At 46.6% G+C, this 25,671-nt stretch overlaps 1 protein-coding gene and 1 long non-coding RNA gene across 5 annotated transcripts in view; one reads left to right on the top strand and one right to left on the bottom strand.

The window, feature by feature from the left end:
• LOC138453479 (uncharacterized) overlaps positions 1–22,593 on the top strand; it is an 88,006-nt gene extending 65,413 nt beyond the window's left edge. Inside the window, exons 3-4 of the long non-coding RNA XR_011260439.1 lie at positions 14,085–14,162; positions 22,226–22,593. This is a non-coding gene — a long non-coding RNA (uncharacterized lncRNA). The remainder of the gene's footprint in view (positions 1–14,084; positions 14,163–22,225) is intronic.
• LOC138453478 (uncharacterized) overlaps positions 1–25,671 on the bottom strand; it is a 1,096,265-nt gene that overhangs the window by 628,675 nt on the left and 441,919 nt on the right. The gene's annotated exons all lie outside the window — the stretch shown is intronic.

Here is a 25,671-nt window from a genome sequence, read left to right as displayed (position 1 = left end):
GGCGTAAAGATTTGAATGATTTGTCAGGAATGTTACACATTGACGTGCACGGCCATTTGTATACTGGATGGTCTGGTTCAGTCGAATGGAGAGGTAATTCTGAGTTTTCTGGGGGAACTTTGGTAAGCAGTGTTTCTTGTTTCATGATGGTATTATTATTATTGATTTTTTCATATCCTCGTCCACTACTATGGATGGCAATTGTGTTTGTTTGATTTTGTTTGTATGCTTCTCATTAAAATATGGTTCTGTGGTCGTGGTGTGACTCCATTCACCTCCACAAATATTTAAGAAGTTATTTTTGATGACATTCCGTTTATTGAGCAGTTTCTTTTGTAGCTTAGTACTTAGTTTTGTTAGTGGTTTCATCCTGTTTATAACTAAAATAAATAACTTCCTTTTGAGAAGGATTGCACTGTCTACGAGAGCTTCTAGGATTAATTTTCTACGATACGTTTTAAGGGTTGTGGATGATTTCACTCCTCCTATTATTAGATTCTGAAGGACTCTGTGGTGGAACATTTTTGCTAAAATACTTTTTTTACTATGGTTTCTTGCTACTCTATCAGGATTTATAGGAGCAGTGTTAGCAGTAGTGGTAGCCGAATTATTGTTAAGCATTTTGTGTTTCGTGCCACATTTTGATAGAGGAGGCAAAGTTTTTGTAGTTGAAGATTCATTTGTTTCGCTAAATGACTGCATTAGCTGTTTGTTTTAACATTTTGTACACACTCTGGTCGAGATGGATTCTTACTTTGGACACTTATTTTCATTTGCTCTATTTCTGCATTCCTTTCTACATACTTGCTTTTTGGTAGGCATTCTTTGGGGTCTGTTGAAAAAAAAGAAGGTATGGGGTGCTCTGTTTTACAATGTATGTGTGCTGTGTGCATACGTGTATCTGCGGTTCAGATGAGAGTAGAAAGTGAGCTAGTGGTGAGGAGAAGCATTAATAGTAAACGTAATGGTATAACATTAAAACAGTTCTTTGTTTTCTAGTACTATTCTAAGAGATGAGTATGTTATTTGTGTTCCAAAAAAACTGAGATTTGTGTGCCATTCTGCCTGCTAATCTCTGTTTAATAAATGGGGATTTGTGGGCAGAATGGTTCAGAAATCGATGTTTTTTTTGGTGCGCAAATTACATACATAACCAACACAATCTCTTTGAGGAAGAGTAAGAATATAAAGGTAGTTTTGTACTTACTTTTTTTTGTGCAATGACCAGGTTTCTTCGGATATGTTCTTTGTAGTGTAGATGCTGTTGATTTTCAGGAGAGTGGTCTTCACTGCAATTGTAAAAGGAAGAAGTTAGTAATTTTGTGTGTTTATAGCACTGATGTTAATGTACACGTTCATTTTTCAGCTTTTGTGGAGGTATTCTCGTTTGATATCTCGACACAGTGTATACGTGCATTTCATTTGACTATGTTCAGCCTTTATTTGTTATTTGAAATATGTTAGTTGAACCTGCTTCTCAAATGAGTACAATTTTAAGTTCATGAAATTCCCTTGTTTTTTTGCAGCTGTGTTGCAGATAGCAGAGAGGTTTGGAAGTGATAGCTTAAAGCGGGAGCGTTGGTATGTATGTATTGGCTATGCAGAGTAGGGGCATTCATTTGTTTAAAAGGATTCATAAGAGTTGTACATGTACTCTGAATAAAATATGCATATCTGTACTTTGTAATCATGCATGTGGATATGCATGGAGCTGTAAGTAGAAATCCTCGAACCTTGCACAGTACTTTTTGTAGTAGGTGCTTTGCAATGATTTGAGACTTGTATTCAGAGTGATCAACAGTACATTTGAAGTGCGGAACTCTGATGACGGAGTTAGATGTAGAGGTCTTGGATGTGATTGGTGGATGGTTGTGTGGCTGCTTAGCTGTGTCCAATGAGGGAATGGATTTGTGAGTGATGTGGAAATGGTAGAAGGGCTGGCTAAGAGTTACATGCCGCACAGACACCGCGCTTGTCCGTGGGTAGGGCGTGCCACATACGCGGTTTTCCACAAATCCAGCATGGAAAGGGGACTGTAGGGATCAGCCAATCAGATGTTGACATTGGTCATTTGTGTAGAAAGAGAGTGTGTGTAGTGAAGATGGCAGAGGTGGAGACAGTCAGGGTGTTGGTGCTCTGAGATATTTATGTCCATGATTTACAGCACTATTCTGAATGTAGGCATGTGGCAAACAATTACGATGTACGAGCAGTGGAGGTGGAGTGGAGCACTGCAACGGATTGCAATGTAGAGACAATTCTCCAGGTTTGCAGAGATATGCGTAGGATGAACAGTCCCCATGTGGTAGTTTTGCACTATGGTGCTTTCCATTTGGGCTACGTGAGTTCACCTACTTTGTTGAGAGATTTGGAACAGTTGGTTCAAGCAGTCATCAACATCTTTCCAACTGCTAAAGTAATTTTTTCTGGCTTACTCCCTCGAGCAAAATGGGACAACAGTTCTGTTTTTTGTCCTGATCAAGGTATTGCTAGGTGTGCAATCAATCACGGCATGCATGCTTTCATGTTAAGAGCTGGTATGTTTTTCAGCAGCCACGAGAACATTGTTTCCAGTAATGCGGCTTATTTTGAAGCAGATGGTGTTTCCTTATCTTTTTTGGGAAATGCCATGTTCTTTTGGAATGTAAGGCTTGCTTTGGAGAAGGTTATGTAATGATTGTAGGAGTAAAGTAAGAAGAAAAAACCCTCCAAAAAATACAAAATAACAGGTGTCTGTCGGGCATCTGCAAAAAAAACAAAAAAATGTCTCTTTTCAGAGCCCACCTTAAAGGGGAAAAGGGGAACACTAATTAAATGTACAGTCGTCACGCTCAGATCCTCTACATGTTCGCGGACATGGCGGTAGTCTGCAGGCAGCGCATACTACATACGGAGATTCTGGGGTGAAGAGGCATGCAAATGAGAAAGAGCGGAGCTAGGGATTGGTCAGTAAAGTTCAGTGGGTGTGTTGTGAACGGAGAGATTTTGTGAGAACGTTGTTTCCCTGAGAGGAGAACAGACAGCTGTGGCTGTGTGTGCTCGAAAACAGATTATCTGGATTTTGGTAGACTCATGGATACATTGGTTGAAGGTGCATGCAGAACGTTGCGGTATATCTGCAAATCTTGGGTTCGCTCATGTGGAAGTGCACTAGCATGGAGTGCATGGAATGAAGTGGCTGGACTTGGTACCTCTTTGTGCTACTTTACAGACAGAGCGTCATCCAGATATAATTATCATTCATTGTGGAGGAAACAGTTTAGGGCATGTGTCTGGAATTTCTTTGCAATTTGCATTGAAGGAAGGACTTGAGAAGGTCATGGACATGTTTCCAAATTGCCACGTAATTTTTTCACGTATTGCACTAAGACAAATGTGGCTGCGTTCTTCTTTATATGGTCCACAAATGGAGAAAGCCCGGCGCAATGTCAATAAGGCTGTTTGTGGCTTTCTAAGAGATGTTGGCATGTCCTCTTTCCACAATGAAAATATTATGTTTCGTAGCACATTCATTTTTCGCAGAGATGGAGTCCATCTTACATATGCTGGTAATCAGATTTTTCTTCTCAATGTAAAAAATGCATTGCAACCTTTTTTGCCATTATAGTCACCTATTTTGCATTACATGTTGATGAATCCAAGTTTTTGAAACACACACACACACACCCCCACCAAAAGGCTCTTTTCAGAGCCACCACTTACTCCGAGAGAAAAGTGCATTGGTTTTGCTACGGTTGCACACTAAAATTTTGTCTGTCCTAGGACTGTCTGCGGACATTTAAAAAAAATGCGCGGAGGCCTACACCGTTTACTTGATGGTTACTTTTTTTAAACTGAGAAAGGCGGATCTGAAAAGAGCCTTTTTTTAAAAATTTTGTTTTATATTTTTTTTGATTTTTTACACATGACACACTAGGAGAGGAGGGGAAAGGAGGGTAAGGAAGGGACACCAACCACGGGGATAAGAAAGGGCAGGTGGAGAGAGAAAGATGTAGGGTGGGCCTTATTTAGGTAGGTAGCAGGTCTTCTGGTGCTCTGTGACCGAAGTCTCGAAAGCACTTTGAAGACTCTCCCCCCTGCAGAGTACTGTGTCGCAGTACATACACAATATTGTGACCTTCGAAAGGTAAGGGTCAACAGCATCGCGAATGGCCTGTGAGGCAGCTGGAGGGATGCGCTCTCCCACAGGAGTGTCTCTTGTGGATAGAGGATCGGACACGGAGGATGCTGCTGAGGAACTCAACCTACTACGTTCTTTATATGGTTCCACTATGCGAATGTCCGCACCGTGGAACGAAGTTAGGTGTCGCATCATGGTTGTCGTACCAAAGCTGTACGCACCAGGTCTCCCACGACTCAGCACCAACTTGCACTTTTTACAGGTGACCAGGTTTGCACGTGCTTTTGGTACGTTACCAAAAACGGTAAACAACCGCCACACCCACGACTCTCGGCGAGTGGTGGTAGTAGGGAGTTCCCCCACATCATTCTCTTCATCCTCTTCTTCCTCGCTCTCTACATCCTCACGCATATTTCCGTCTGCAGGCCCTTGGGGAGGTGGTGGCGGTGGAGGGTTTGGGGGTGGTGCTAAGGCTGATGTAGCAACAGCAGCCATGGATGCCATTAGGGATGGTGAGATAATCTCCACTAGAGTACAAAAGGCAGCAAAACTCAATCTACAATCGCCAGAAGTACAATGAAGATGAGCTCGGGGGTGTGGCCTTTTATAGGGGTGGAGGGGTGCGCCTTGTGACCATATCGATCACTCAAAAGCGTTGAAAAAGTTCCAAACATTATGTGGAAAGCTAGGGCTATTGTATGGGACATGTGAAATGGTGATTTTGTATTGTAAAATAAATTGGCTTGTCTGCATAAGTTCTTTTGAAATGTTGCGGAAGCAGACAAAGTGCTCAAATTAGGGCACATGCTCAGCGTGGGTGCGGTCACATGATGACGTCGTGAACACATCTGCGAAGGAAATGGGTGCCCGCAGGACACCAAATGCACAGGAACGGTCGTGCGCATGCGCGCGGGTGTTCTACGGACAGTGTTCGGGTCCTGAAACTAATTGAAAGTCCAACACAAGTGAGAAGGACAGTTACGAACAGGCGCAATGTTCGCAGGATTTACGGGTGTGGTGCGCATGTGCGTAGATGTTCTGCTCACTGTACGGTCAGGTATAGTGTCCTTAGGACACCTCCATTTTGTTTGACTACGAACATGCCGGACACGCGCCTGTTCTACGGACAGTTCCATCTTCGCTGCGGACGGTATGGTCATGTATAGTGTCCTTAGGACATCCATATTTTATTAATTACGGACAGGCAGAACAGGCGCTCTGTCCATGGACATTTTAACTCTTTAAAAAAAAAAAATTGACGCACACAATTCCATTAAAAGTAACATAACCTTTTTTTTTTTATTAAACACATATACAGCAATTAAGAGTGAGAGGGGGAAGCAGACACTGAAACAAATATAGGGGAATTAGGGGTTTCCACAGGCTAGTTGTGAGGGGATGAAGGGATGGAAGTTTCGTCGAAACGTTTATGTTGTTCTTCAGGGTTTGGGCATAGTTCACTGGTAAATGGAGAAGGGGGACAGGTACAGGTAGAATAGTGGTATCTTATTTTTCCTTTGACATGGTCCTCCACCAATTGCCTTAACCCGTTAAAATTCTCTTTTAGCATGTCCACTTTACCTTCTATGCGTTTCAAGGTGTCTTGTACTGTGTCTTTTGGTGGACTTTGTTCATTTTTTACTTGATCTGTGAAAAATAAATATATGTATGTTACATATCCATAGAGTACTGACTATTAATTTGCTTATGCAGAGAAGTGTGTACCATTATTATCGCTATCTTCCGACATTTCGCCATGCGGAAAATTCTCCTCCAGCCAGTCCGAAGTACTGCACATTTCTGTGTGAAAACAACAGAAATACATTAATTGTTCTGCACCTCATCCAAAAAGTGTACCAATACACACGAAAAATGAAGTTCACTTACTACTTTCTTGTAATTTGTATTTGTTCTGTTATGTTCGTCTACTGTCACTCGTAGCTGTACAGTTTCTGTGAGGTAATTATGTTGGTTGGAGGCATATCTTTTTTTGTTATGGTATAATCCATTTAATTACACATGGTATTTATATGGATGGGTTATGTGTGAGACGTGTAGGTTCCAATGGTTATTTATTACTACTTATAATGTGTTTATGTGCTGCTTTTTAACCTTGTGCAGTTTTTATATGGCATGATAGAACAATTTCAAATACCCCCTGACTGTTTGGGTAGTGTTGCTCTCGTCCGCGCCCGTCTGCGGACAGACGCTCAGTCCGTGGCCTTCAAATACCATTAGCGATGGAGGTTCAGTATGTTCTATGTTACATGTACACAAAGTAAGGGAATCCTAGTAATTATCTCCCAATTTCACATGTGATTGTTAGCATATCTGACTCTTAACATGCACCACACTTAGAATTCTGAACCTAGCTTGCGTCGCATCTAGATAGAAATGTGACTGTTAGCATGTGCCACACCTAGATGAATTCTCAAGTTTAGTCTGCGCCAAATCTAGACAGAAATGTGATTGTTAGCATATGCCACACTTAGATGGAATTCTCAAGTTTAGTCTGCGCCAAATCTAGACAGAAATGTGATTGTTAGCATATGCCACACTTAGACAGAATTTTCAGAAATGTGATTGTTAACCTATGTGATTCTTAGCATGCACCACACTTAGAATTCCGAACCTAGCTTGCGTCGCATCTAGACAGAAATGTGATTCTTAGCATGCACCACACTTAGAATTCTGACCCTAGCTTGCGTCGCATCTAGACAGAAATGTGACGGTTAGCACTTTATCTTGCGAGGCATCTAGACAGAAATGTGACTGTTAGCATGTACTGCACCTAGATGGAATCCCACAATTGCAAGGACAGCAATGCCAACTAACCAACCAACTAACAATTCCATCCCTCTGCATACACCTCTCAAACTATAACCAAACACAACTACAAGCCTAAAACGCAGCAATCCGCACAAACTTCACAACAATGCAACAACAAAACAAACCACACATAGGCCCTCATTACGACCCTGGCGGAAAGTGACTGACCGGACCGCCACAGCGTAAATAGCGTTTCCGCCATTGCACGATGGAGCAAAGTGCGGCCCATTCCGACCCATCGGGCACGAGCACCACGCCATGGCGGAAGTGCAAAGTCCGCGATGGCGGAAATGACCCCAAAACGGCCCACACCGCCGCCGTACGGCGCCCTAGGTGCAATACCGCCACCCATCTTAGCGGACACCGCAGTGAGCGCCAACCGGAAAGTACGGTGACCGTAAATATACGGAAACGGAAGTAAAAACATGGTCCCGGAACGGGAAACATCACGCCGTACACCTATAAAACCACAAAATCCACACAACCACTAAAAACACTACCCTGAGACACATCCCAACCCGTCATCCACCCTAGTGAAACCAAGAAAAATGGGAAAAGTAGCGAAGAAAGCGTGCGACCGCAAGCGGCAGGTCCACTTCTCCCGTGAGGAACTCACCGTGCTCACAGAGACCCTCCAGGAGAATGCTGCCGCCGTCTTCTCCACGCAAATGACCAGGACGGCACTTGCGAACAAGAAGGCCATATGGGCCCTGGTGGCACAGCGGGTAAGTGCGGTGGGGACCGCACCCCGCAACCCACAGCAATGCAGAAAGCGATGGGACGACCTGCGGATACGCGTCCGTAGCATACTTTCTGCCAACCGCAACATTGCCACAGCCACCGGGGGAGGATCGGAATCACCCATCAAGTTGACCCCCTGGGAAGAAATCTGTGCCTCCACCATTGGAATGGAGAGTATAGAGGGAGTCGGAGGGATGGAGAAAGGAGTGCAGACATCCGAAGAATCAGGTAGGTGGCCCAAATAAAACCATGCCAAATCCACAATGTCCAATCATGTGAATCACCGTGTCCACATAGCGCAACAGTAACACATGTCCAGGAGAACGTCCACACACATTGGCCTGACAGCGCACTTTAAAACTCACAATAAATACATAAATAATTAAAAACCCCAAAAACACCCTCTACACGTGCAGCAGGCACACCCTAACTGCAGGCTGCCAAACAACTGCACCCTCACTCCACACACAAATGAAAGCACCTCCAAGGCCCCGACCCAAATCACCCTCAGGTACCACCCCAATGCATGTGATACATTGCCATTCCAATTCCCACAGACCCATTAATAACGCTCGCCCTCCTTTACTCCACCACAGGGTCCGATCCAAACGACGAGCTTCAGGACACCCCTACCAGCACACCTGCAAAGAGGGCCAAGACCAACGGCCAAAGACCCTCCACCTCAGCTGCACGCATCAAGACACGGCAGCAGCACAAATCAAGTGGCAGCACAGAGGAGGGAACTCCAACAGGCACCCCAGCAGCCAGCATGCCCACAAAAGCACCACCACAGGTCCCCCCAATGGATGCCACAGAAGGCACTGCCTCTGGTGGCAGCAGCACCATAGGTGACACTCCATTAATGGCAGCATGCTCCGACACAGAAGACGGGGATGTCGAAGTCAGATCCATCCATGACCTGTCCCAATCCCCCTGTCTGTTCCATCCCGTACACCATGAGGATACCACGCAGGGGCACCCACAAGACGACGACTGGCCATCCCCCACAAGCCCTGTGGCAGGGCAACATGAGGCGAACAGCCACTCTGTAACACCACCGCAAATGGCCATGGCCCAGCAGAGGCAACAGTCCCTCGACCAGTTAATCGTGCAACAGCAGCAACTGGCCACGCTCCTCAAGGACCATGCCGATGAATGTGGGGGCACTAAGGCAGACATAGAAACATCAACTGAGACACTTAGGGCAGAAATGGAGAGAAGTACAGAGACACTAAGGGCACAAATGGAGAGTAGCACCGAGAGCCTGAGAGTCCAAATGGAGAGAAGCACCGAGAGCCTGAGGGGGGAACTGCATGCGACGTCCAAAGACGTATGTGCCGAACTTGCCGCAGTGCGCCGTGTGCTCACTGAGCTCTCACAAACCCTTAGGGACATGCATGGACGTGAGCAGGCAGAGACATCATCCGTTGCAAGTTCCGTCCAGGGCAGCCCCCAACGTAAATCTGGGAGGAACCTGCGCTCCACAGGCAGGGGTGCCCCTGATACCCGCAGAGGGGGCTTGCAATAGCGACTGCCCACTGACAATGAGCATCTTTGGACACTGGTGTTCGGGGGGGAGGTATGAGGGTGGAGGGGGTGTGTTGGGCTCACTTGGGTGGCGGGTCGATAGGGTGTTCCACATGATATCACATATGCCATAAACAATGCACGATCAACCAATGAGATGTGTGGACATTGATCTTTGTGTACGAGGCCATCATAGGCGTACAGTCCATATTGTGCATGTACCAGACACACACAGTGCCACGAGTCCCGTGTCCATGTATCAGCCACCAGGCGTGAGTGCTAGAAGCATGCATCTATGAGATGCTGACGAATGTCACGGCCCTCCTGTGCCTCGCAGACTCCTTGAGGTGCTGCCACATCCCCACCCTCATCATGACCATCTTCAGGTGCTTGCAGTTCTGCGTCAGGGGGCATGGGCACATTTCTACGTACGCACATGTTGTGTAGCATGACACATGCCATCACCATCTTTGCAACCTTCACATGGCGGTACAGGAGTGCCCCGCCAGACCTGCTGAGGCACCGGAAACGAGTCTTCAGTAGGCCGAATGCCTGTTCAATGACTACACGGGTACGTGAGTGGGCATGGTTGTAGTCCTCCTCATGCTGGTCCCGTGGGTTCCGGACTGGTGTGAGGAGCCATCTCTTCAGTGGATATCCGGCATCACCTGTATGTGGACGATAAACGAATAATGTGGAATGCCATTGCTACGTACGCACCCCCCCCCCCTTCCTGCCAGGTCAGTGCCGCATCACATACCCCACATCAGCATGCATGAAATGAGACTCACCGAGTAGCCAGGATCTGTTCCCTGCGTGTCGCTCCATGTAGCGTGGTATTGTTGAGTTCCTCAAGACCATAGAATCATGGGTTGATCCAGGGAATCGGGCACAACAATGTGTAATGATCCTGTTGGAGTCACACACCATTTGTACATTCAGTGAATGAAATTGTTTTCGGTTGCGGTACTGGGCCTCCATGGCATGTGGGACGACCAATTCCACATGGGTGCAGTCGATGGCACCAATGCAACCCGGTATGCCGGCAAGTGCATGGAATCCCACTTTTGTGTTGGTATTTCCTGCTCCGAGCGTGGTAGAGAGATGTAGTCGTCTGCGTGCTGCAGGAGGGCATCGAGCACTTGCAATAGTGTCCGTGAGAACAGTGGCTGTGAGATGCCATGCAACTGTCCGACTGTGTGCTTGTAGGTGCCTGTGGCCAGGAAGTGGAGTACAGACACCACCTTCAGTAGGGGTGGGATGGCGGTTGGGCTATCTATCATGCTGACAAGGTCAGCCTGTGTCATGTCCACAATGGCGGCTATGGTGTCCCGGTCCAAACGGTAGAGGGTGTGGATCTGCTCATCAGTGAGGTTGAACGGATGTGCTCGGAGGCGTGGGATTGCGGGCTGCCTGCGTGGTGGTAGTGGCTGTGCTGGCGGCCCTTGCTGGCCCTGCCTTGCCCTCCTCCTCCTCCTGCGTCTCCTCCGTGCGGCCGGTTGTAGTTGGTGTTCGTCTTCTTCTTGGAGTTGGAGTACTTGCAGTGCTATCAGGTCCCCCAGGGCCAACATCGCGAGTCCTGCCGGTAGCATTTCGGAGTGGTTGTGGTTGTGGGAGGAGACTGGGTGTGCTATTTATGTGTTTTCAGGCTGTATGGCCTCCACCTGTGGTGATTCATTCCACCTGTGCAAGCTGCTCTCCCCTTTGGGCGAGCACGTCCCGCACACAACGCTGCAATTCGAGGAATGGCATCTTGCTATTACAATCATGTATTTGTACCCGATGGCAGTGTAACATTGGTTGATATGTTCATTCGGCTATGGTCCCATTGTTTCACATACTATCTTAGCAGTCGCGAACAGACTTGTGAAGGGTCAGTGGAACGTAGTACTCGAGTAACGGTGGACCCTCATGCATCACTGTACCGAGTTTCAACGACGGGCGGGGCGTCCCATTTGTGAGTGAAGGCAGTTGCCATTTACACACACAGCCGCACTAGATGGATTAATTTGTGATTTCAAGCGGCCACAGATGCCTTTTCGACGTGATGTTGCAAATGAGGAATTCGAAGGGCGGCGCTTTCGGTTTTCAGCTAGCGGCGAGGAGATGCCCACAGGTCTGACTGCAAATATAACGTTCTATTGTTCAATGTCCTTGGGACAGGGGCCATGGCGAGGATGCAATGATTGATATGAATAGTTCGGGATGCGCAATAGCGAAGTGGACGATGAGGCCGGACGTTCCCAAATACATGTTACTTCACAACACTGGAATTACGGGCTGGGGCACAGTGGATTATGCAGGCTGCATAACGCACAGACTCAATGGAATTTTCACATGTTATGTGAGTATGGAAACAGGCGTTATCATTACGGGATGAGGGAATGATGAATGGATGCATGGACAGATGATTTGATGCAGAGTTTGCCATGTACAGGGCTTCTTGGAATCTGTCCGCCTCCCCTGCGCTATGTGATGCAGGGCTGCCATAGTGGGACCATCGTCTATCTGGCCTTGTTGAGCCCTCCCTGTCTCGACGCGCCTTCAGACACTTGTGTCCATGCACGTTACCAATCCCATCTGATGGATTCTGTTTTAACAGACGCATGCACAGGTACACTCGTTTGTGATGGTGTTTTCACCTCGATATAGATAGTTATGAGTCGCAAGTGGTTTTTGGGTGGTGATGATCCTTTGGAGTGGGCTAGCATGCATATGGCTGTGGATTTGGTGTGATCATTGAAGTGAGTAATTCAAATGTAGTTCTGATGGCCATTCTATTCTTTTTCTTTTCATTTGGTTGACAGGTATCTCCTCCCCTTTTGCCACTGCCATCTGTATGCCACTCCTGCAGATGGATTTTACTCCCGACACCTGCTGCTTCGTGTTAATCAGTGGAGCAGCATTACGATCTTATGGGACGATCGCCAATGGGCCACATGCCCTTACGCAGTACTAGTGGCTCGGAGCAACATTTCGGCCTTTCAGCTGGACTAGTGCCTCCCCATTGGGTCGGCCCTGCGGTTCTGGGCGCTTCCATGTTGCCTTTTCGTACGAGAATGTGGCCCTGTGTACCATGAAGGAACAGGGCGTCACACAAGAAGTAGCTGGTCATTCATTGCGGATGCAGCCCACAATGGTGAAATGTGTTTTGGAGTTCATGGCCTAATGGCTGTATGGGCTTGGTGAATTTGTTGTGCATTAAATTTCTATTCTGATATGGGCCGTGTAGCGTTCTTCTTTGCAAGTGATGTGGCATATTCCTATTTGGGGAGCGATGTATTGTGAGGAGATCTGCATTGGGTTCCAGCTTCGGAGTATAGTTGCGTGGTACTGTGCTGGGCGCGTTTGCCTACGAAGCCCAGTGAGGTCAGGGATAAGGGCTGCCAATATGACTGTTTGAATGATGTCATGCTCAGGGGCGGGGGATTAGGTTTTGTGTAACAGATGCCGGTCAGCCAGGTGGATTGGTGGAATGATGTGATTTTCTGAATATTGCTGGTCACAGGTGCCTGTGTTTGCGTGCGTTTCTTGGTGGGAGACTGAGGTCATGTCCATTGGAATAGCTTCTGTATTCGTGCCATCTGTGCCCTGCAGCTCCCATTGGCCCCTCTTGAGATTCTTTTGTTCGTTGGCATGCATGGGTGACTTGTACATTTCACTGGTTGCATTGTGACTTCATTGCACCTACGGGGAGTTGTACAATGTGGCCAGGGAGCGGTGTACAGGCACTCAGTGGGGCCGTTTACGGTTGGTTCGCGATGCCGTACTTCTCACCATGGCGGAATGGTACTTTCCGCCGTGCTTGATGGCGTTAGGTGCATGTCCGCTAGGGTCAGAATTCGCGTACCGTTGCGCCATGGTGGTATTTACGGTTTGGCATGGCGCGCGCGTGCGTACTTGGTGCAGTTAGCGTTGGCGTTCACTACGGTGTCGCTAATGGCATCGTACTTTGCGGTGACGGGTCATAATCGCACCGAGCGCTATTCGATGGCGGTATTGCATTTCTGCCATCGTTTTTCGATTTCCGCCAGGGTCGTAATGAGGCCCATAGACTTGCACAACAGCACACGACGACTACAGACCATAAAACACCCCAAGCCCAGCCAACGGACCCACCGGGCTGAGGCTGCCAACAGCACATCACTGCTCTCTTGCACTTATCCAGCGTATTCCCACTAACCCACCCCCTCCCATTTTTCAGAGCCGCCAGAGCGCCAGGGGACCACTTTGGTGGTGATAGTGCACGGTACAAATGTCCTTTAACATTAACATTGACATGATGAATGTGTATATTCAGTAAAAAAAACTTTGTTAACGGGACGTTATGGTTCCAAGTAAAACCGAAAAACCCTTGAAATTCGCCAGTTATTGTAAGCTAAGCCTATCACATCCCCTAGTAGGTTTTCTTATTTTTCCATGTAGTTTGACGTCAATCATGATGAGTTTTTACTATAAATGTCTGTTTTTTAATGAAAAACGTTGACAGACTTATGATTGTTCAGCGTCTGTTGATGCCCATTGTACTCCCTTTTTTAGACAATTTCAAATAAAACATGTTGTGTTTTTGCCAACTTCCTGAGTCGGTCTGATTAATGATGTATGTATAAGATATGTATCCCCATCCATCCCAGATAAGTTACCTCGTCTTAAAGGACCTACGGGTTCACTTGGTGGCAGAAAGAGGATGGTTCAGGTTCGTTGGTTAGTAGGCTTTTAGAGTTTTTGGAAAATCAGACATCCTCTGCCATTTAGCCGGAGGATCGCAAAGTTTCCTGTGGAGAGCAGCTGATATAGAATACTTGCAAGAAAATCAATATAGGTGGGACTGGTTCCTCTTTCACGAAATCCCTCATGGTTTTCACAGGCGCTGAGCAGACCGAAGGCTGAGAGTGGCTGATTGGAGGCGGGCCGTTCCCAAGGATCTTGAGTTGAAAGGAGAATGGTGAGTAGATTGAGGGGACTGGCAAAATAATGGAATGGGGATTGTGGTAAAAAGAAAATAATGGGGGTTGATTAATTTGTATTTGTATTTATTTATTTGTAAAGCGCAGCCAGGCCCGGGGGCATACGGGCACGTAAGTTAGAGCTGGTTACAGTTACATTTGAATGAAGTAGACAAAGGTTACGTTACGGTTACAAATAGATACATACATTAGTATTACAGATACATGCATACATGTTGCAATGTTCATGTGGCAGGCAGTGGAGGCTGCCGATAAAATATAATCTAAAATAAAAGATATTATTTACAATATGTGCAGTGGGCAGTCAGTCGATCAGGATCTGGGAATTTTAGGCTGTCATTGTGTCCATGTTGTGAAGCCAGCGCTTCGTGTTACGTTTGAATAGGTTAAAGGAAGGTTCTGACCTAAGGAGCGCGGGCAGTGTATTCCATAATTTCGATGCTTGAGCAGGGAAGCTAGCTCCACCCGAGTTAAGGAGTTTGAATCTCGTTATGGACATAGTGTTTGCTTGAGCTGCTCTGAGTGGTCTTGATGATGTATGTGGTGTAAGTTGGTTGGTGAGGTAGGCTGGTGCAAGGTTGGCCCTGGCTTTGTGTGTGAGGGCCAATGTTTTGAGGGATATTCTATGCTTTACTGGGAGCCAATGTAGATTACGTCTAGTCTCAGAAATATGTGACTTTTTAGGGATGTTGAGGACTGCCCTGATGGCATTATTTTGAATTACTTGTAGTTTGTTGATATTTTTGTGGCTAGTGCCTAAATAAAGGGCATTACAATAGTCTATTTTGGACAAGACTAATGCTCTAGCAGGAGTAATGCAGTTGGGTGCGGAGATGAACGGCCTGCATGCAGTGATCAATTTGCAGGTGTAAGCGGCTGATGATGCTACTGCATTGGTTTGTTTGGAGAAGGATAAGGTGGCATCAATGTAGATGCCTAGGGTTTTTGTGTTGTTTGAGACGGAGATAAGATTACCATCTATAGTGAAAGATTTGAAAGCAGAGTTTAGATTTTTTAGTTTGGCATGAGTACCAAGGATGATCAACTCAGTTTTTTCGTCGTTGAGACAAAGTCCATGATGTGCCATCCATGCTTGTATAACTGAGTATTTTTCATTGAGTGTTTTGCTGTCTGTTTCGTAGTCACCCGAGATAGGAATGAGTATCTGGGTGTCGTCTGCATAATTGGTATACGTGACACCCAGATAGTCACGAGGAGCGTCATATATATGACGAGGAGCGTCAGAGATATATGATGTGGAGTGTCAAAGAGCCCAGTGTCCTAGCTCAAGGAGTTTTAGAAGGAGTCATTTCAAAACCTAAGTTGGTACTTAGGTGGCACATAAACAAGGTTTATGATAGGGAATGATTCAAACTCCAATCAGAGTATTTTAGGGTCTGAGAGAAGAGGAGCATTATGATGAGATATATGTAAAGTCGACTAGTCTGTCTGTTTGTGTATTTTGAAATTGAAAAGAAGTCTTAAAGAACGACAAGAGTAAACTGTGAGATTAAGGAAGAGGAAAAAGTTGTTATTTATCTTTTTAGTCATTGTCGGCGCCGACTGAACAGGTACATTGGAATAATTGAGAAGTAGAGGCTTTGAGCGGTGAGGGTGGTGCACGCTCATATTTGTTATTTTTCTCAAACATATTCTGTGTAAATCAATGGTAACTATCGACAGTCAATTGAGACTTGACACAATGGGGGATGTTACTCCACTGATGCACATGTGCAAGACACTGCCAAAACACGCACCCAAACTCAAACAGTATAGTGCGGTATCGGTAAAGGGTATAGCAGATAAAATGTTCATGCCATGGCCACAAGGGGGATCACTGTCAAAGGCGGTTTTGCAACACATGACCACATAATTGCACGCTGCGTACACTGATAAGAAATTGGAAAAAGGGTTAGCTATTTAACAAATCTGGAAGATGTACCAGGAGGAACAGGAGGATCCGCCTCCTTAGGATTGAATGCTTAACTAGTGTATGGTGGAAGGTGCTGAGCCTTCTGCTCCCCTTACCTCTCCCAAAGTAAATGGTGATAATACAAAGGACAAAGGATTGTATCTGTTAAGGGAACTAAACGCGGCAACAGGATATAGTAATCTGATATATCAACCGCCTACTTATAGCAGTGACATTAGTCCAAAGGAGACTAAAGGAAAGGAGGAGATCTTTAAGGTCTTACAACAAGACAAAGAGGAGAAAAGCGAACAACCAAATATGACCCAGACATAGAACAAGAGATTAAGAGACGGAACGGAGAAAAAGATAAAGCTGACGAAGTAACGCTCGTACAGAACAAATGGATGGGTGGACAGTTATTGCTCAAGCTCGATGGGAAAAGTATCGAGGAAGTTAGGCAAAAGGAAGATCAAGACAAACAGGATAGAAAAGACAGGGAACGAGAGAAACGACTGAAGGAGGATGAATATAAGAGAAATAATAGACAGAGGTGAGAACAGATGTATCAAAAGGAGCAGCAAAAGAAGGAGGAAAGGGCAGGGGAACAAAGCAAGTATGACAACAGGCAGAGAGCAATCGAAGAACGAGATAGGCAGGAAAAGAAGAGAGAACAGGAGGAAGTACAGATATTACAGGATACAAGGATGCCAAGATGAAGGGAAGAAGAAGTGTGTAGAGCAAATGAAAGAGCGAAGAGAATTAGATGAGGAGAAGGAGCAAAAAAGGAGTCAAAGGGAACGCAATATTGATCGCATTCATCAGGAGTTAATAGAATCAAGTCCAGTAATATCTTGGAGTCATATAGAGAAGTTTCTCCCATCACAGGAAGCAACGACAAGACAACTTAGGATAAATCTAGAGGAGTTCCTCCTGTCACAAGGAGCAAGGCCAGGGCCATCTAAAGTAACATTAGATGAGAATTACGAGATGGGGAATATCGGGATAGGATCGATAGAGCCTATCAAGATTTCAGAACAAGAGGTGAATCGGGAAGCATGGGAAAAGGAGATCGATCTATGGTTGCCCAATCACAAGGCGAAGAAGGAAGTCTGTTTAGACTCAAGCATAGAGCCTTGTCCTTAGACAGGCAGACCTTAAATAGGGATGAAATAGATGAAATCCATACTAGTTGGGGACTAGATATGTCAGACGAAGAGAGAGAAACCTTCTGTTGGGAGGAGGGAGAAAGTGCATGCAGTCCCGAGGGATGTCTGCAAACAAACAAGGAAGTAAGATGGTCTGATCTGGAGCAACCTAAAGATAGGACGCCAGACCCCAGGGCGATCGCATCATGAGAAGGGGGTGGACTTCACCATATGTGAACAGGTTATGGTCATTGCCAGGAATGAGGCGATCAGGAACCATTGTCCCTTCTATGGATAAACAGACGATGGGAGCGGATTGCGGATTTGGATTCACACAGCTTCCCTTATTGTACAGTATATTCCTTGGCCACAGTTGGATAAGGATAATTTGAGATGTAAACTCCCTAGTTTAATGGCTGGGGTGGGAAAATTGATTTATGAGCTAGAAAATATGACAGGAGGAAATGCTCTGGTAATAGGGGACATTAAGGTTCTCCCAACAGCCATTCTTGGGGAAAGGGCTGATGACATTTGGACATCAGCAGGTTACTCAAGTGTCACGGCACAGAATATAGCTCATGACGGAGCACCGTTTAATAATTGTAGAGCAGACGTCTGGAGGGCACTCAGGGTACAGTATCCTGATACATCATATATGGGGGCAATTATGGCACGTTAGATGAAAGATGACAAAGATTTGCTTGCTTACATTCAAAGTATTCATGAAGGCTGGACTTTTGAAACGAGGGAGCCATGGGGGAATCAGTGCCAGTAGACTGGACATGCTAGAAGCATGGATATTGGAAAGGGACCAGAAATCCCCCAGAAAGAAGAGGGCACTTAGCCCAGGCAAAGGTCCATCGACTGGACACCCCGAGGAGGGGTTGATCAGAGGTGTAAAGCTTGGAAGAGCAAGGACTCTTTGACCCCCCCGAGCAAGGAAAGGAAGGTCGACCACGACCCCCACAAGGCAGACAACCCTGTCACAAGACTAAAGAAGGCCTTCTTGGTGAAATCAGCAGAAAGTCAGACCAGACCCCCTGCCCCAGGGGTGGACAATTTAGGGGACATAGACGAGGGCTACTCGTCCGATGGTGAAGGAGGGGAGGAAGAAGACCCTCCAGGGCACACCGCAGCAGAAGAAATAGTAGAACCAGAAGAAGACATGAATGATATGTTCGATCCAGAGGCCTTTAGGCTCCCAAAATCCACCGAGTGGGTACTCTCCCCGAAGGTAGCGCTCTACATGGCGCAGCATATACGCAAACCGCTTGACAAAGAAGTACGATCCCGCATGAGATCTGAATGTCCCCACCCAGACCTCCCTGATAAACTATCGGAGACTCCCGATCTAGACCCAAAAATGGTTACTTTCATAACAAAAGCTTATAGGGACGTCAGGAAGGGCGTGGATAGAGCGTGGAGAGGGTGCCAGGACAAGGTCCTCGACTTAGCAGGCCCACTAGCAAAAATGATGGATCTGGCTGAGAAAGCCAAAGACAGCGGTACCCCCATAGACTCTCTTGTCCTAGCAAATTGGGCACCTAGAGCCGTGTGTTTCCTGGGTAACGCCACTGCGCCCTCTCTTCAGAGAGGAGAAGAGGAGTGCTTCTGAAAATTGACTCAAAACTGAGCAACCTATCGGCATACGAAGAGGGTCAAGGAGCGAAAGGACTCCTTTTTGGCAAGGCTTTTGCTAAGGAAATGTCGTAATTTGTGGGAACTTATTCTGCCCTCGAGAAAGCTCAGAGCTCCATAAAAACAATCTTCCCCGGGCAAGTTTTTGCTGGGACCGGACGCCAAAGGGGCCGAACGTCCAGTCGATATTCCTTTCATCGCAGGCCCCAAGGCCATACAGCACAATATTGGGAGGGAAGACAACAGGATGCCTTCATCCCTGCCAAAACGAGGTTCCCGAGAGGACGCAGGCAAAGAGGAGCCTACAGGCATGCGGGTGCCACTGGTGGTGAGTACCTCGAATGTACAAGTGTGGGGCAGGACCCTTCAATTACTAAGCACATGGCATGCATTATCCAGCGATGCTTGGGTTTTACACGCCGTGGCAGGCTTGCGCATAGACTTTCTAGGCAAACCCTTTCAAAGGCAAGAGCCGCAAGCGATCCACCTATCCGAGCAGGAAGCAGCGCTTCTTCAGAGCGAGCTAATGAAGCTTCACCAGAAAGGCGCGATAGAGCGCGAGACACAATCTTCTCCGGGGTTTATAAGCAATATGTTCCTCGTACACAGAAAAGAAATAGTTTGGCCGGTTATCAATCTAAGAAACCTGAACGAATGGCTGAAGTACAATCACTTCAAGATGGAGGGAATCCATCTTCTCAGAGACCTGCTGCGCGAGGGAGATTGGTTAGCGCGTCTAGATCTGAAAGACGCATATCTCACGGTGCCAATAGCAGAAGCCCATCGCAGGTGCCTACGCTTTCGCTGGAACATGGAGGTGTGGCGATTCAAATGCCTACCTTTTGGCCTCGCCTCAGCCCCATGGGCTTTCACCAAACTGATGAGGCCAGTGGCAGCAGCCATAAGAGAAAGAGGCATTCGGATCATAATATATCTAGACGATATTCTGATCCTAGGCCAGAACAAGTTCTCCCTAGCCAATGACGTACGTTGGGTTTTCACCTTGTTGTCTTCTCTAGGCTTTCTTGTGAACCTCAACAAGTCGCAACTACAGCCGGTTCAAAAAATAGAATTTCTGGGTTTTACCTTAGGCACAGTGAAAGCGACTCTGGAACTCCCGAACCAGAAAGTGAGAGCAATAAAGAAGGAGATCAGACAGCCCTAGCGAAGAAGATCATCTCGCTATGATACCTAGCCAGGATAGTAGGGCTTCTTGCAGCTTCCATTCAGGCCATTTTCCCAGGTCCCCTGCATTGCAGAGCCCCTCAGAGACTCAAGACCAGACACCTGATAGGGGGGCTAGGCTACCACCAGCTGATAACCTTAGACGGCGAAGCAATCTCAGAACTGCACTGGTGGCTGGAAAACATGGAAGCCTGGAACAGACGAGCCATCTTCGGTGACGTGCCAGACCTTATAATAGAATCCGATGCAAGCAGAGCAGAGTGGGGAGCAAGATGTGGCCAGATAGAGTCAGAAGACGAGTTACAACTGCACATAAACTGTCTCGAGCTACTAGCAGGCTCCTTCGCGGTTCAGACTTTCACCAAAGGCAGAGTCAAGTGCTCCGTGCTGCTAAAGATGGACAACATCTCTGCAGTACGATACATAAACAAACTAGGTGGCTCCAGGTCGAGAATGCTAGCAGAACTAGCGACAGATTTCTGGCACTATTGCCTACAACATCAGGTAGCAGTAGCGGCGGAATATCTTCCAGGAGCTCAGAACGACATAGCAGACTGGAACTCGCGATACCTGACAGACTCTAGAGACTGGAAGCTGCTTCCCCAAGTCTTTCACAGACTAAACCAAATGTGGGGCCCTCTATATACAGATCTATTTGCATCCAGAGTGAATGCACAAACAACCAAGTAGTTCAGCTGGAGGATGGACCCGGGGGCAGCGGGAACAGATGCGTTCCTAAAGTCGTGGACAGGAGCAGTTCACTACGCGTTTGTGCCTTTCATAATGATCACGAGACTTCTAGCGAAAGTTTGCAGAGACCGAGCAGAGCTAGTACTAGTGGTCCCTCTCTGGAAATCTCAGCCCTGGTTTCCAGTAGTGATGAACTTTCCTCGGATTTTCCGAGGATGATCCCTAATCGCCCAGACCTCCTTCTCAGCCCAGCCGGCCTTTATCACCCTCTGGTGGAAGCGGGCTCTCTGCACCTAATAGCTTGCAGAATTTCAGGAGGAGATGGGAACTGCTAGGAATTTCGCAGATCGCTGCAGACTGCATCAGAGATTCCTGGGTGCCTTCCACCTTTAGGAGCTATAGTTTGGCATGGGATGCTTGGACGCAATGGTGCACAAATCTGCAGCTGGATCCCGTTTCAGCACCTGTAGTGCACGTCCTTAACTTCCTAGCAGACAAATTCCATGAAGGCTGGGCATACAGGACTCTGAGTATATAGGTCCGCCCTATCAGCAGGGCATGACAAGGTGGAAGGAGCTCCCGTAGGAGAGCACCCGGCAGTGCACAGATTACTGAGCGGGATTAAGATGAAGAGGCCGCCAGAACCCAAGTACTCTTCCTTGTGGGACGTCCGCGACGTTCTACAATTGTTTATGAGATGGCCAGAAAATGATCAGCTATATAGATCTCAGCTTTCAGGGAAACTAGCGATGCTGCTCTGTTTGACAGCATGTCGGAGAGTTTCAGATGTGAAAGCATCAGAGTTAGACAGAAAGATCTTCTATCCAGAGGGAGTAGCGTTTACTATTGTGCAAAGAACTAAATCTGATTCCAGAGTGATTTCCTACCCCTATTTTCCCGAAACCAAAAAACTATGTGTAGCACAATGCATTAAAGACTACGAGACAGCAACAGCGCTTGTCAAGCCGCAAGGTGTCACTCAGTTACTAATTGCGCGTAGAAAGCCCCATCATGGGATAGCCACAGCGATAATAGCTAGATGGGTGAGAGAAGTCATGCAGTGGGCAGGCATAGATTTAGCCCTGTTTGGCGCGCATTCTGTCAGGGGCGCGATGGCTTCTAGAGCCTTTTCAGCAGGAGTGTCTTTACAGGACATCATGAAAGCAGCTGATTGGTCCTCAGAATCCACTTTTAAGACGTTCTACTTTAAGCCAGTTTCAGAAGTGGCTAATAGGGTGGTAGCAAGCTTTGAACAAGCATAATGCTCACCTCCGTCTTGTCATAGAATGAAGATTGGCCATGCTAGCTGCACTGGTCAGTCTTGATTCTATTAAAGACAAGAAGGCGAGCATTATATCCCACCCAACTGAATGCGAGGAAAAAGGATGACATAGTGGAATGTATATTGTGCCTTCTGATTTGTGTTAAGGCATCGCATTCCCACCCTCATGATATTTTGTCTCTCTCTCAGGGGATGAACAGAAACCCGCATGAAGCCGCCGCAAACTGATGCGATAGTGGAACCAGTTGTCCCGTTGGACCTAATGAATCGCAGGCCGTGATCAAAGTTGCCTCGCTGAGGAGTTATAAGTTGAAAAGTTATATTGACTTGGGACTATCTGCAGACAAAGAAAAAGGAAGGAACCTTGTGCTGGTAGTCCTTATAGGCGGGATAGTTACCGGATTGGTTGAGGAAGGACTACTGATTACGAGGAGGCTCATGGGACTTGTAGTGGAAACTGTGTGGAGCCTCTAGAGAGATGGAGAAACTTTTAAATTAAAAGATTTCTTTTAAAAAACGCAAAAGAAACGTTTGTTTTGAAAAGTTTATTAAAAATGTTGAATTGCTGTGTTAGTGGCAAATTAAAGAGTAAAGCATAATGATCGCCTCTTTGTCTTTAATAGAATCAAGACTGACCAGTGCAGCTAGCATGGGCAATCTTAATTTTTTTTGCAGAAACCAGCATTACTCTTGTTTTACTCAGATTTATCGATTGTTGGTTTTCTTTTGCATACAACCCCAGTTCATTTAGCATAGCCTTCAACCCAGACAACATATAATCAAATATGGCCAAGTCATCCGCATACACCATCCCCGGGATGGGGCAGTTGCCAATTTTAGGAGAACAACTGGCACATCCCATCAGACGACCCAACAGGTCAGCAATCTATATATTAAACAGCAGGGGAGTGAGCATACAACCCTGCTTCACCCCTCTGCTAATTCTCATCTGCTCTGATAACATGCCTTGATCACCTTACCAGATCTGGGCCGATGTTTTAGTATACAAAGCCACACTTACTTCCATAAGCCAGCCCCGGATAACCCCACTTATGCATTTTCTTCCAAAGGATGTTACGGTCCACTTGGTCAAATACAGTTCTGAAATCGACAAATGCAAGATAAACTGATGCATTAGATCTTGACTTCGCCTGCGAGACTTTAGTGTCCAGCACTCTAACATTATGTACAGTACTGTATGCAGGACGAAATCCCGTCTGGAAAGGATGTAATATATCATTATCACTGACACAAGATTGTAAGTGCTCCAGAACGTAGGAGGCAAAGACTTTACCAGTGATATCGCACAAAGACAACAACCTGTAGTTTTCTGGGGACAATTTGTCCCCGGATTTAAAGACTGGCACCAAGATTGATTATTTTCCAGGAATCCGGTGTCGTCTTGGTCGCACAGACCTTTTCATACATAGGACACAAAATGCCCGCCCATGAAACCACATCTCCTTTCAATACTGCTGCAGACAACCCATTTGGTCCAGGTGCCCTATAATTTGTAAGCTTTTTCAAATGAGCGCAAAAGTTCACAAAATTAAACTTCATAGGCAATACAGAACAAGGTAGTCCAATTTCATTGGGCGTGTTCTCAACATCAGACATTCTGTCCTCAATATAATCTAACCACACCTTTTCTGTAATCACGTTTATAATTGACTGTTCAGGGGACATCCTGTCTAGGGACAGTATCATCCATGTGCTACTCACGTTCCCACTCTTCAAGGCCTCTACCATCCTCTGCCAATTCCCCATCTGTCGTGATACACAAAATTGCAAATTTGCCAATCAGGGCTTTAGATGACAGCATTAGCCGCTGAAAGCCAATAGTTTATTCAAAGTATGTGCTAACTGCTGACAGTAATCTGTTGTAGCACCTCCATTGCGCAGTAGTGAGCTACAAGGAATATGCAGGCCTAGTAGGGGTGGTAGGTCACATAATGCATTGTAGATAGACAGGCAGGGCGAAGGCCCCAGTTCTGTAGCTAGTAGAGACATTATTGGAGTGTTTGGAGCATTATGGCACCTATATAGCGCTTAGATAGCCAATCTTAAGCGCTATGAACACTGAGCTATACGTGCATGCCTTTTAGAGCTTGCTCACATGGGGTTAATTCATCTCGGCCTCTCTTAGAATATTCTGCCTTTCTAACTGTAGCCCTGCATGGCTTCGTAAACAAATCCTGTTTCCCTGAGAAGGCCTGGTACGGCCTTGCCCACATGCTGATAAGGACATTCCAGTGCTTTCGCAGAGAGGGCTCCAAGGGAGGGGTAGGAGCGAGCAGGGAGCATCTCAGAGAGACTTGGGTTTTTCCATGAACAAGCCTATATTTTGCACAGGGAAAGTTCTGGAACTGTGCGTCATGGACTGACAGCACGAGATTATAAAAATGCATGCCCACATGACTCAGGTGGGAGATCTATCAGCGGACTTGGTTCGAGCAAGATCGAGTGTCCGGAACTGATGCTCTGTCGGCACCCTGCAGCGCTGTCCTCTGAGCGGGGCTGGCAACAGCTAGTTTATGAGGGCCAGGGTCTCCCAGTGCTGATTGAAGGGGCGTAAGACTGTGTTTCTCTAAGTTCTATGTTTCTCTATATTTTGCATTTCTCTAAGTTTTGTGTTTTGTAATCTTCTCTAACTTGAATCCCAAGAGGCTGCTAAATTTTACTGTTTCTGATAAATGCTAAACTTTTTGAAGGTGTCATTTGTCACTAGCATGAGTTCACTGCTCGGCGCAATAGAACCTGTATTTTGGGCTGAATTGGTTAATTTTTGCTCTCAAGTGCTGGTCCCGAGGAAGATTTTCCCCATTTCAAGACACCATCCTCCCCATTTTCCACCTCCTAGCACACCAGTTACGTTGTTGGTTTTTCAATCTGTGGGAATTTCTCAGTGCAATATAGGGTGCGGATTTGGATTCAGGTAAATCTCTCAATTGTTTACAAAGTCTTCTTGTGGCCATATTGATCTCAGGGTCATAGGGATGGGTAGTCTGTTTTTCAGCCTTTATTATTACTTTACCCCTTTTTACTCCAGAGCTGAAAGCTAATACCATCAACCAATATTCAATTTCCTTTACAGATTGAGTTAATAAATCGGCTTTAGAGTCATTAAACTCAAGCCGTAACCTTTCGCAAGCTCTTTACACATTTCATTCCATCCACATCAACCTGGTGCCCGCCTGAGAAGAGACAAGGGGCCTCATTACGAGGTGGGCGGTAAGGAATACCGGCCAACGGTAAGGAGACCGGTGCCGGTAATCCCTTACCGCCCAATTCTGAGGTCCCTTAGCGGGAACCGTAAGGAATGTGTGGTCTGACCACACGTCCCTTACTGGTCCCGCTAAGGGACCAGTACGCTAATAACGGGCTTGCTAGTTGCGAGCCCGTTATTAGCGCCCTCCCCATTCCCATTGACCCCTATGGGGGCTCAAATGGGAATGGGAATGGTTTGTTCAATGGGGATTTACCGGTCCCGCCAGGGTCGGACTACACCGGTAAGACCCCACTGAACAAGATCGGACACTGTATGGGAGGCAGCCATGGTGCTAATAGCACCATGGCTAGCGCCCATCTCGTAATGACCCCCAAGATCTACTGGGCCCCTAGGCCTCCGCCCCTTC

This window comes from Ambystoma mexicanum, chromosome 4p (genome assembly GCF_040938575.1).
Source record: "Ambystoma mexicanum isolate Mex_15411 chromosome 4p, UKY_AmexF1_1, whole genome shotgun sequence".
Taxonomy (NCBI): Eukaryota; Metazoa; Chordata; class Amphibia; order Caudata; family Ambystomatidae; genus Ambystoma; species Ambystoma mexicanum.
Note: the sequence above shows the minus strand (reverse complement) of the source record. Positions and strands in the feature narration are given on the sequence as shown.